Source organism: Petromyzon marinus, assembly GCF_048934315.1.
Source record: "Petromyzon marinus isolate PM22_M1 ecotype Great Lakes invasive population chromosome 85 unlocalized genomic scaffold, UKy_Petmar_22M1.pri1.0 chr85_unloc.1, whole genome shotgun sequence".
Classification (NCBI taxonomy): domain Eukaryota; kingdom Metazoa; phylum Chordata; class Hyperoartia; order Petromyzontiformes; family Petromyzontidae; genus Petromyzon; species Petromyzon marinus.
The window spans coordinates 1024970-1035740 of NW_027422646.1; positions in this window are offsets into that span (position 1 = coordinate 1024970).

Sequence of the window (10771 nt, forward strand, 5' to 3'; positions counted from 1 at the left end):
AGACACACACACACACAGTCACACACACAGACGTACACACACACACAGACGTACACACACACATTCACACACAGTCACACACGCACAGACACACAGACACACAGACACACACAGACAGACTCACAGACACACAGACAGAAGACAGACACAAACACAGACGTACACACACAGACGTACACACAGACAGTCACACACACAGACAGACACACACAGTCACACACACAGACGTACAGTCACACACAGACAGACACACGCACACACACACAGTTACACACAGACAGACACACAGACAGACTCACAGACACACACAGACAGAAGACAGACACACACACAGACACACACACAGACACACAGGTACACACACAGACTGTGAACTGGCCATTATTAAATCTGAATAAAATTCACTACCACACAAACTCCCAGCTTTCTCTGGGTGGGTGGGTGGGTGAGTGGGTGAGTCGTGAGTGGGTGGTGAGTGGTGAGTGGATGGGTGATTGAGTGGTGAGTGAGTGGGTGAGTCGTGAGTGGGTGGTGAGTGGATGGGTGGGTGAGTGGTGAGTGGATGGGTGAGTCGTGAGTGGGTGGGTGAGGTGAGTGGTGAGTGGGTGGGTGAGGTCAGTGGTGAGTGGATGGGTGGGTGAGTGGATGAGTGAGTGGTGAGTGGATGGGTCGTGAGTGGGTGGGTGAGTGGTGAGTGGATGGGTGAGTGGTGAGTGGTGAGTAGATGGGTGAGTGGTGAGTGGATGGGTGAGTGGTGAGTGGGTGGGGTGAGTGGATGGGTTGTGAATGGGTGGGTGAGGTGAGTGGATGGGTGAGTGGTGAGTGGATGGGTGGGTGAGTGGATAGGTGGGTGAGTCGTGAGTGGTGGGGTGAGTGGATGGGTGAGTGAGTGGTGAGTGGATGGGTGAGTGGGTGAGTGGATGGGTCGTGAATGGGTGGGTGAGGTGAGTGAGTGGATGGGTGAGTGGGTGAGGTGAGTGGATGGGTGAGTGGTGAGTGGATGGGTGGGTGAGTGGGTGAGTCGTGAGTGGGTGGGTGAGGTGAGTGAGTGGTGAGTAGATGGGTGAGTGAGTGGTGAGTGGATGGGTGAGTGGATGGGTGAGTGAGAGTGAGTGAGTGGATGGGTGAGTGAGTGGTGAATGGGTGGGTGAGGTGAGTGGTGAATGGGTGGGTGAGGGGATGGGTGAGTGAGTGGATGGGTGGGTGAGTCGTGAGTGGATGGGTGAGTGGTGAATGGATGAGTGAGTGGATGGGTGAGGTGAGTGGTGAGTGGGTGAGGTGAGTGGTGAATGGGTGAGTGGGTGGGTGGGTGAGGTGAGTGGTGAATGGGTGGGTGAGTGAGTGGTGAGTGGATGGGTGAGTGAGTGGTGAGTGGATGGGTGAGTGGATGGGTGAGTGAGAGTGAGTGAGTGGATGGGTGAGTGAGTGGTGAATGGGTGGGTGAGGTGAGTGGTGAATGGGTGGGTGAGGGGATGGGTGAGTGAGTGGATGGGTGGGTGAGTCGTGAGTGGATGGGTGAGTGGTGAATGGATGAGTGAGTGGATGGGTGAGGTGAGTGGTGAGTGGGTGAGGTGAGTGGTGAATGGGTGGGTGAGTGAGTGGTGAGTGGATGGGTGAGGTGAGTGGGTGAGGTGAGTGGATGGGTGAGGTGAGTGGTGAATGGGTGGGTGAGGTGAGTGAGTGGCACAGGAGGCTGCCCGCTACGACGAAGGCGGCGCAGGCGGAGGAAGGCTCAACAGCCTGGGCTAGGCCTCGACTAGAGCCAAGCCTGGGCTAGGCCTCCAATAGAACCAAGCCTGGGCTAGGCCTCGACTAACACCAAGCCTGGGCTAGGCCTCCAATAGAACCTAGCCTGGGTTAGGCCTCGAATAGATATAGGCCTGGGCAAAGCCTCGACTAGAACCAGTCCTGGGCTAGGCCTCGACTAGAACCAGGCCTGGGCAATGCTTTGACTAGAACCAGGCCTGGTCAAGGCCTCGACTAGAACCAGGCCTGGACTAGGCCTCGACTAGAACCATGCCTGAGCAAAGCCGAGACTAGATCCAGGCCTGGACTAGGCCTCACCTAGAACCAGGCCAGAGCAAGGCCTGACTAGATCCAGGCCTCTCGTATCCTAGGTTGAGCCTGAACTAGGCCGCACATATCCTAAGTTGAGCCTCAATCAGGCCTCGACGAGAACCAGGCCTGAGCAATGCCTCGACTATGATCATAACGTTGCCCTATATTTTAAACATTTTTCTTTAATTTTCTTTATTGTTTGATTAAAAAACTTCTTCAAAGTGTCGGTTTCAGAATGTGCGTTCGTTGTTCCTGTGTTTGATGGCTTGGACTTGTGGACGAATGGCTTCAGTCAATAAGGACGTCAATTGCGAAGGATTAAGACGTTCACGTGTTTGATTTTGAGAATAATGAAAGTGAAATAATTTTCCTAGTTCCTTAACTTGTTTGAAAAAGCGAATTAATAAAGATTAATAAAGACCTGATTTGTGTTTTTAAAGATGACTGATCGTACATTATTGCTACCATTTCTTTCCTTAAAAAGAATATGGACGAGTAGACATTCACACAAGAGTGTGCATCCCATCACGACTGTATATATATACAGCGGTGCGCATTCACACACGAGTGTGCATATACAGGGGTGTACATACATACAGACATACACAGCAGTGTACATACACAGCAGTGTACATACACAGCAGTGTACATACACAGCAGTGTACGAACACAAGGATTGCGTTCCACTGCGAACACGCACGATTGTACCTGCATACATACACACATACGTATACGGGTTATCATTCTCAGAAGAAGAGCCACTCCATGTTGTTTGGCATTCCCCTGCCACGAATAAAGTTCTGTATTAACAACCTTCAACTTCATCGGCGTTCCCGGTCGGTAACGCTGTGGTGGATAAGAGCAATGTCCTTGAGGGAAGTCTCGTAGCCACCACAGCGGCCCACGAGGTCTCTGGACGGGTGCGAGGTTGCTGGTAACACCTCCATATTCAATGCAGTTACCGTAACAAAAACACGTCCAAAATATAAAACACGTGCACAAATATTGAACACATTCACAAGAGTATACATACACACTGAAGACTAAATATGGATGATTGACTTTTTTGCGGTACGTTATGTTAAACCACGCTTACAAGCTAAACCATTCAGATGATTACTCAAAGTTCATGACGGAAATTATAACATATCAACCTCGTTTTCTAGAAACACCCCGCTGAACACGAGTGTCCTTCAATATATTTACGAAACAAAGTCAGTACAGTGTAAATTTGCACCTCTTAGTCCAAATAAAACTCTTTATGTTGATAATTCAGACTGATTCGCTTTTAAATCCTGATAATCTTGCAGCAGTGTAGAGGACATTGCGGGGTGAATATTAGCAAATCAACAGGAAGCACGGAATTATGCATGGAGATGTACATCTTATTCAAACGGAAGCGTAAAATTATGCAGTGGGATGTACATACATATTAAGCTTTAATTTAAAAGGCCAGATTAGCTAAGCTTTGTTGATTTATATGCGGATTATAAAAGTTACAAAAAAAGTTACAAATCTACAATTGAATTGTAGAGTTGTAAGTCCGTGATAGGCCAAATCGAGAACAAAGGATTTGGATGCTAGAGGAGAGTTATAAGGGGCTTAAAATCAGACCTCAAGACCATTTGGAGAGGAATTTTCCTGACGATAGACGCTCGACTCATCGCTCTGCAGATTTCCCTTCTCCTGCGAGACTCAGCCTGGCGAGCACGATTGCTTGGCGACTGGTTGGCGAATTTGCTTCGGGAGAGTTCGTGGCGATCTCTTTAGACGGGTTACAGGGTCATCGATACACCTTGCATCAACAAGTAAGTGTCTTTGTTAGTGGATAACCAGGTAATCGCGTGTGTAGTCCGTCTTACGGGGCGTTACTGTGTCTCGGTTGGACGTTCGTGAGAGTTTGCTTTTTGGCGATTTGAGCCATGCAGCTTAGAGGGCGCCGTTAACTCTCAACAACACCCGCGACTTTTACTCTGCTCTGTAGAATCTGTCACATGGAGCAGATTAACTCTAAACCGTGCCACGCATACACGGGCGAGACGCCGTTCAATTGCTCTGTGTGTGGGAAGGCATTTGCACAGAAATAAAATCTTAACACTCACAAGAAAACACACACGGGCGAGAAGCCATTCAAGTGCTCTGTGTGTGGGAAGGCATTTGCACAGAAAATAAATCTTAACACTCACAAGAAAACACACACGGGCGAGAAGCCATTCAAGTGCTCTGTGTGTGGGAAGGCATTTGCACAGAAATCAAATCTTAACACTCACAAGAAAACACACACGGGCGAGAAGCCATTCAAGTGCTCTGTGTGTGGGAAGGCATTTGCACAGAAATCAAATCTTAACACTCACAAGAAAATACACACGGGTGAGAAGCCATTCAAGTGCTCTGTGTGTGGGAAGGCATTTGCACGGAAAACAACTCTTAACAGATACCATAAAACACACACGGCCGAGAAGCCATTCAATTGTTCTCCGTTAGAGAGGACACGGTCATCACCCCGAAACAAACATGCGAAGATCTGCAATGAGAGTGAAGTGAAATCAAAAGGTGAAATGCAAAGTGCTGCAGTGAGTCCTGAACAAAATGCATCTGTCGACCCTATACAGGTGGATCCTGAGAGATGCCTGGATGTAGTGGATGTAATGACTCCTGGCAACAATTCCTCTTTCGACCCCATGCAGGTGGATGCTGAGAAATGGCTGCTGGAGTGGCTGGAAGATCAAAGTTTTGAGGACTTCTGTTAACTCTTGAAGTCCTGGAATGTGCATGATTGTGTCTCTGTTAGATCAATCGATAAGGTACACATTATTACTTCCGTGATTTCCAGGACTCCAAGCTAGAGCGATGTTGTGAATGCTCTATGATGTGTTCCGAAAAAAAGTATTCCGTTTAAGTTCCATAAGTGTTCACTTATTTCAGGATGACAACAATTTTATACTTCCATAGATGCACTGCTTCGTCTGGTGGTTGTATCATCGGGACTATTAAATGTGTGGTGTTTATGGTAGAAGGTGCCACGTGTTGTCATCTTCTCACAGCTACTTGAGTGTTGTAGTTTATTCTAGACTTCGTCACGTTAAGGTGGTGCTTTGTAGTCATATCGGATTACTTGTTGATGTGGTGTGATGCACAGTGGTTGTGAGGTGGTCCAATTCCTGATTTTACTGTCGTGACTAAGTGGCCTTGTTGAGCTAAAGTTGGAGAAAGACTGTGATCATAACGTTGCCCTATATTTTAAACATTTTTCTTAATTTTTAGTCATTGTTTATAAAAAAAAACTACTTCAAAGTGTCGTTGATGATTCAGACTGTGTATCGCTTTTAAATCCTGAAAATCTTGCATCAGTGTAGAGGACATTGCGGGGTGAATATTAGCAAATTAACAGGAAGCACAGAATTATCCATGGAGATGTACATCTTTATTCAAACGGAAGCGTACAATTATGCAGTGGGATGTACATACTTATTAAGGTTTAAGTACAATGTGCCAGATTAGCTAAGCTACGTTTATTGATATGCGGATTGTTAATGTAAAAATTAACAATTAAATGCAAAGTCCATGATAGGCCAAATCGAGAACAAAGGATTTGGATGCGAGAGGGGAGTTATAAGGGGCTTAAAATCAGACCTCAAGACCATTTGGAGAGGGATTTTACTGAGGATAGACGCTCGGCTCCTCGCTCTGCAGATTTCCCTTCTCCTGCGAGACTCAGCCTGGCGAGCACGATTGCTTGGCGACTGGTTGGCGACTTTGCTTCGGCAGAGTTCGTGGCGATCTCTTTATACGGGTTACAGGGTCATCGATACGCCGTGCATCAACAAGTAAGTGTCTTTGTTAGTGGATAACCAGGTAATCGCGTGTGTAGTCCGTCTTACGGGGCGTTACTGTGTCTCGGTTGGACGTTCGTCGAGAGTTTGCTTTTTGGCGATTTGAGCCATGCAGCTTAGAGGGCGCCGTTAACTCTCAACAACACCCGCGACTGTTACTCTGCTCTGTAGAATCTGTCACATCGAGCAGATGAACTCTAAACCGTGCCACGCATACACGGGCGAGACGCCGTTCAATTGCTCTGTGTGGGAAGGCATTTGCACAGAAATCAAATCTTAACACTCACAAGAAAACACACACGGGTGAGAAACCATTCAAGTGCTCTGTGTGTGGGAAGGCATTTGCACAGAAATCAAATCTTAACACTCACAAGAAAACAGACACGGGTGAGAAGCCATTCAAGTGCTCTGTGTGTGGGAAGGCATTTGCACAGAAATCACATCTTCACAGTCACCAGAAAACACACACGGGCGAGAAGCCATTCAAGTGCTCCTTGTGTGGGAAGAAATTTTCACGGAAAACAATTCTTAACAGACACCAGAAAACACACACGGGTGAGAAGCCATTCAATTGTTCTGTGTGTGGGAAGGCATTTGCACGGAAAACAACTCTTAACAGACACCAAAAAACACACACGGGCGAGAAGCCATTCAATTGTTCTCCGTTAGAGAGGACACGGTCATCACCCCGAAACAAGCATGCGAAGATCCGCAATGAGAGTGAAGTGAAATCAAAAGGTGAAATGCAAAGTGCTGCAGTGAGTCCTGAACAAAATGAATCTTTCGACCCTATACAGGTGGATCCTGAGAGATTGCTGGATGTAGTGGATGTAATGACTCCTGGCAACAATTCCACTTTCGACCTCATGCAGTTGGATCCTGAGAGATTGCTGGATGTAATGAGCCCTGACCACAATTCCTCTTTCGACCCCATGCAGGTGGATAGTGAGAAATGGCTGCTGGAGTGGCTGGAGGGTCAAAGTATTTTGTACTTCTGTTAACTCTTGAAGTCCTGGAATGTGCATGTTTGTGTCTCTGTTAGATCAATCGATAAGGTACACATTATTACTTCCGTGATTTCCAGTACTCCAAGCTAGAGCGATGTTGTGAATGCTCTATGATGTGTTGGGATAAAAAGGAATTCCTTTTAAGCTCCAGAAGTGTTCACTTATTTCAGGAGGACAACAATTTTATACTTCCATAGATGCGTTGCTTCGTCTGGTGGTTGTATCATCGGGACTGTTAACTGTGTGGTGTTTATGGTAGAAGGTGCCACGTGTTGTCATCTTCTCACAGCTACTTGAGTGTTGTAGTTTATTCTAGACTTCGTCACGTTAAGGTGGTGCTTTGTAGTCATATCGGATTACTTGTTGATGTGGTGTGATGCACAGTGGCTGTGAGATGGTCCAATTCCTGATTTTACTGTCGTGACTAAGTGGCCTTGTTGAGCTAAAGTTGGAGAAAGACTGTGATCATAACGTTGCCCTATAATTTTAAACATTTTTCTTTAATTTTCTTTATTGTTTGATTAAAAAAACTTCTTCAAAGTGTCGGTTTCAGAATGTGCGTTCGTTGTTCCTGTGTTTGATGGCTTGGACTTGTGGACGAATGGCTTCAGTCAATAAAGACGTCAATTGGGAAGGATTAAGACGTTCACGTGTTTGATTTTGAGAATATTTTATGACTGTTGAATTAATGAAAGTGAAATTATTTTCCTAGTTCCTTAACTGTTTGAAAAACGAATTAATAAGATTAATAAAGACCTGATTTGTGTTCTTAAAGATGACTGATCGTACATTATTGCTACCATTTTCTTCCTTAAAAAGAATATGGACAAGTATCCATGCACACACGAGTGTGTATCCTAACACGACTGTATATATACAGCGGTGTGCATTCACGCACGAGTGTGCATATACAGGGGTGTACATACATACTTTGAGATGACTACTCAAAGTTTATGACGGAAATTATAACATATCATCTTCGTTTTCTAGAAACACCTCGCTCAACACGAGTGTCCTTCAAGATATTTATGAAACAAAGTCAGTACACTGTAAATTTGCACCTCGTTGTCCAAATCAAACTGGACAACAGCATTTTGATTCTTTAGACTATATGTCGTTGTATAATCCTTTAAACTTGCAGCAGTGTAGAGGACATTGCGGGGTGAATATTAGCAAATCAACAGGAAGCACGGAATTATGCATGGAGATCTACATTTTAGTCAAACGGAAGCGTACAATTATGCAGTGGGATGTACATTCATATTAAGGTTTAATTTAAATGGCCAGATTAGCTAAGCTTTGTTGATTTATATGCGGATTGTAAATGTTACAAATCTACAATTGAATGCAAAGTCCATGATAGGCCAAATCGAGAACAAAGAATTTGGATGCAAGCAGACACCAGAAAACACACACGGGCGAGAAGCCGTTCAATTGCTCTGTGTGTGGGAAGGCATTTGCACAGATATCACATCTTCAGAGTCACCAGAAAACACACGCGGGTGATAAGCCATTCAGGTCCTCTGTGTGTGGGAAGGAATTTTCACAGAAATCACATCTTCAGAGTCACCAGAAAACTCACACGGGCGAGAAGCCATTCACTTGCTCTGCGTGTGGGAAGGCATTTGCATGGAAATCAAATCTTCACAGTCACCAGAAAACTCACACGGGATGCCTGGATGTAGTGGAGGTAATGAGTCCTGGCAACAATTACTCGTTCGACCTCATGCAGGTGGATGCTGAGAAATTGCTGCTGGAGTGGCTGGAGGGTCAACGTTTTGAGGACTTCTCTTAACTCTTGAAGTCCTGGAATGTGCATGTTTGTGTCTCTGTTAGATCAATAGATAAGGTACACATGATTACTTCCGTGATTTCCAGTACTCCAAGCTAGAGCGATGTTGTGAATGCTCTATGATGTGTTGGGATAAAAAGGAATTCCTTTTAAGCTCCAGAAGTGTTCACTTATTTCAGGATGACAACAATTTTATACTTCCATAGATGCGTTGCTTCGTCTGGTGGTTGTATCATCGGGACTGTTAAATGTGTGGTGTTTATGGTAGAAGGTGACACGTGTTGTCATCTTCTCACAGCTACTTGAGTGTTGTAGTTTATTCTAGACTTCGTCACGTTAAGGTGGTGCTTTGTAGTCATATCGGATTACTTGTTGATGTTGTGTGATGCACAGTGATTGTGAGGTAGTCCAATTCCTGATTTTACTGTCGTGACTAAGTGGCCTTGTTGAGCTAAAGTTGGAGAAAGACTGTGATCATAACGTTGCCCTATATTTTAAACATTTTTCTTTAATTTTCTTTATTGTTCGACTAGAACCAGTCCTGGGCTAGGCCTCGACTAGAAACAGGCTAGAGCAAGGTCTCGACTAGAACCAGGCCTGGGCTAGGCCTCGACTAGCACCAGGTCTGGGCAATGCCTCAACTGGAACTAGGCCTGGTCAAGGCCTCGTCTAGAACCAGGCCTGGACTAGGCCTCGACTAGTGCCAAGCCTGGGCAAGGCCTCGACTAGAACCAGGCCTGGGCAATTCTTTGACTAGAACCAGGCCTGGTCAAGGCCTCGACTAGAACCAGGCCTGGGCAAGGCCTCGACTAGAGCCAGGCCTGGGCAAGGCCTCGACTAGATCCAGGCCTGGACTCGGCCTCACCTAGAACCAGGTCAGGGCAAGGCCTGACTAGTTCCAGGCCTCTCGTTTCCTAGGCTGAGCCTGAACTAGGCTGCACATATCCTAAGTTGAGCCTGAATCAGGCCTCGACTAGAACCAGGCCTCTGCAATGCCTCGACTAGAACCAGCCCTGGGCTAGGCCTCGACTAGAAACAGGCTAGAGCAAGGTCTCGACTTGTACCAGGCCTTGGCTAGGCCTCGACTAGAACCAGGCCTGGGAAATGCCTCAACTGGAACCTGTCCTGGCCAAGGCCTCGTCTAGAACCAGGCCTGGACTAGGCCTCGATTAGTTCCAAGCCTGGGCAAGGCCTCGACTAGAACCAGGCCTGGGCAATTCTTTGACTACAACCAGGCCTGGTCAAGGCCTCGACTAGAACCAGGCCTGGACAAGGCCTCGACTAGATCCAGGCCTGGACTAGGCCTCACCTAGAACCAGGTCAAGGCAAGGCCTGACTAGATCCAGGCCTCTCGTATCCTAGGCTGAGCCTGAACTAGGCTGCACATATCCTAAGTTGAGCCTGAATCAGGCCTCGACTAGAACCAGGCCTCGGCAATGCCTCGACTAGAACCAGGCCTCGTCAAGGCCTCGACTAGAACTAGGCCTGGGCAATGCTTTGACTAGAACCAGGGCTGGGCAAGGCCTCGACTAGATCCAGGCCTGGGCTAGGCCTCGACTAGAACCAGGCCTAGGCTAGGCCTAGACTAGAACCAGGCCTCGACTAGATCCAGGCCTGGGCAAGGCCTCATCTAGAACCAGGCCTGGGAAATGCCTGACTAGATCCAGGCCTCTCGTATCCTACGCTCAGTCTGAACTAGGCCGCACATATCCTAAGTTGAGCCTGAATGAGGCCTTGATTATGCTGGGTGAGTGAGTGGGTGGGTGGTGAGTGGGTGAATGGGTGAGTGAGTGGCTTGGTGAGTGGGTTAGGTGAGTGAGTGGGTGGGTGGTGAGTGGGTGAATGGGTGAGACAGTGGGTGAATGGGTGGGTGAGTGAGTGGGTGAGTGGTGAGTGAGTGGATTGGTGAGTGGGTTGTTGAGTGGGTGGGTGAATGAATGGATGAGTGAGTGGGTTAGTGGCTGGGCTGGTGGTTTATTAGTGGGTGAGTGAGTGGGTGGGTTTGTGGGTAAGTGAGTGAGTCGATGAGTGAGTGGGTGGGGTATTGGGTGAGTGAGGTGCTGCTGCTACTCGCTACTAAC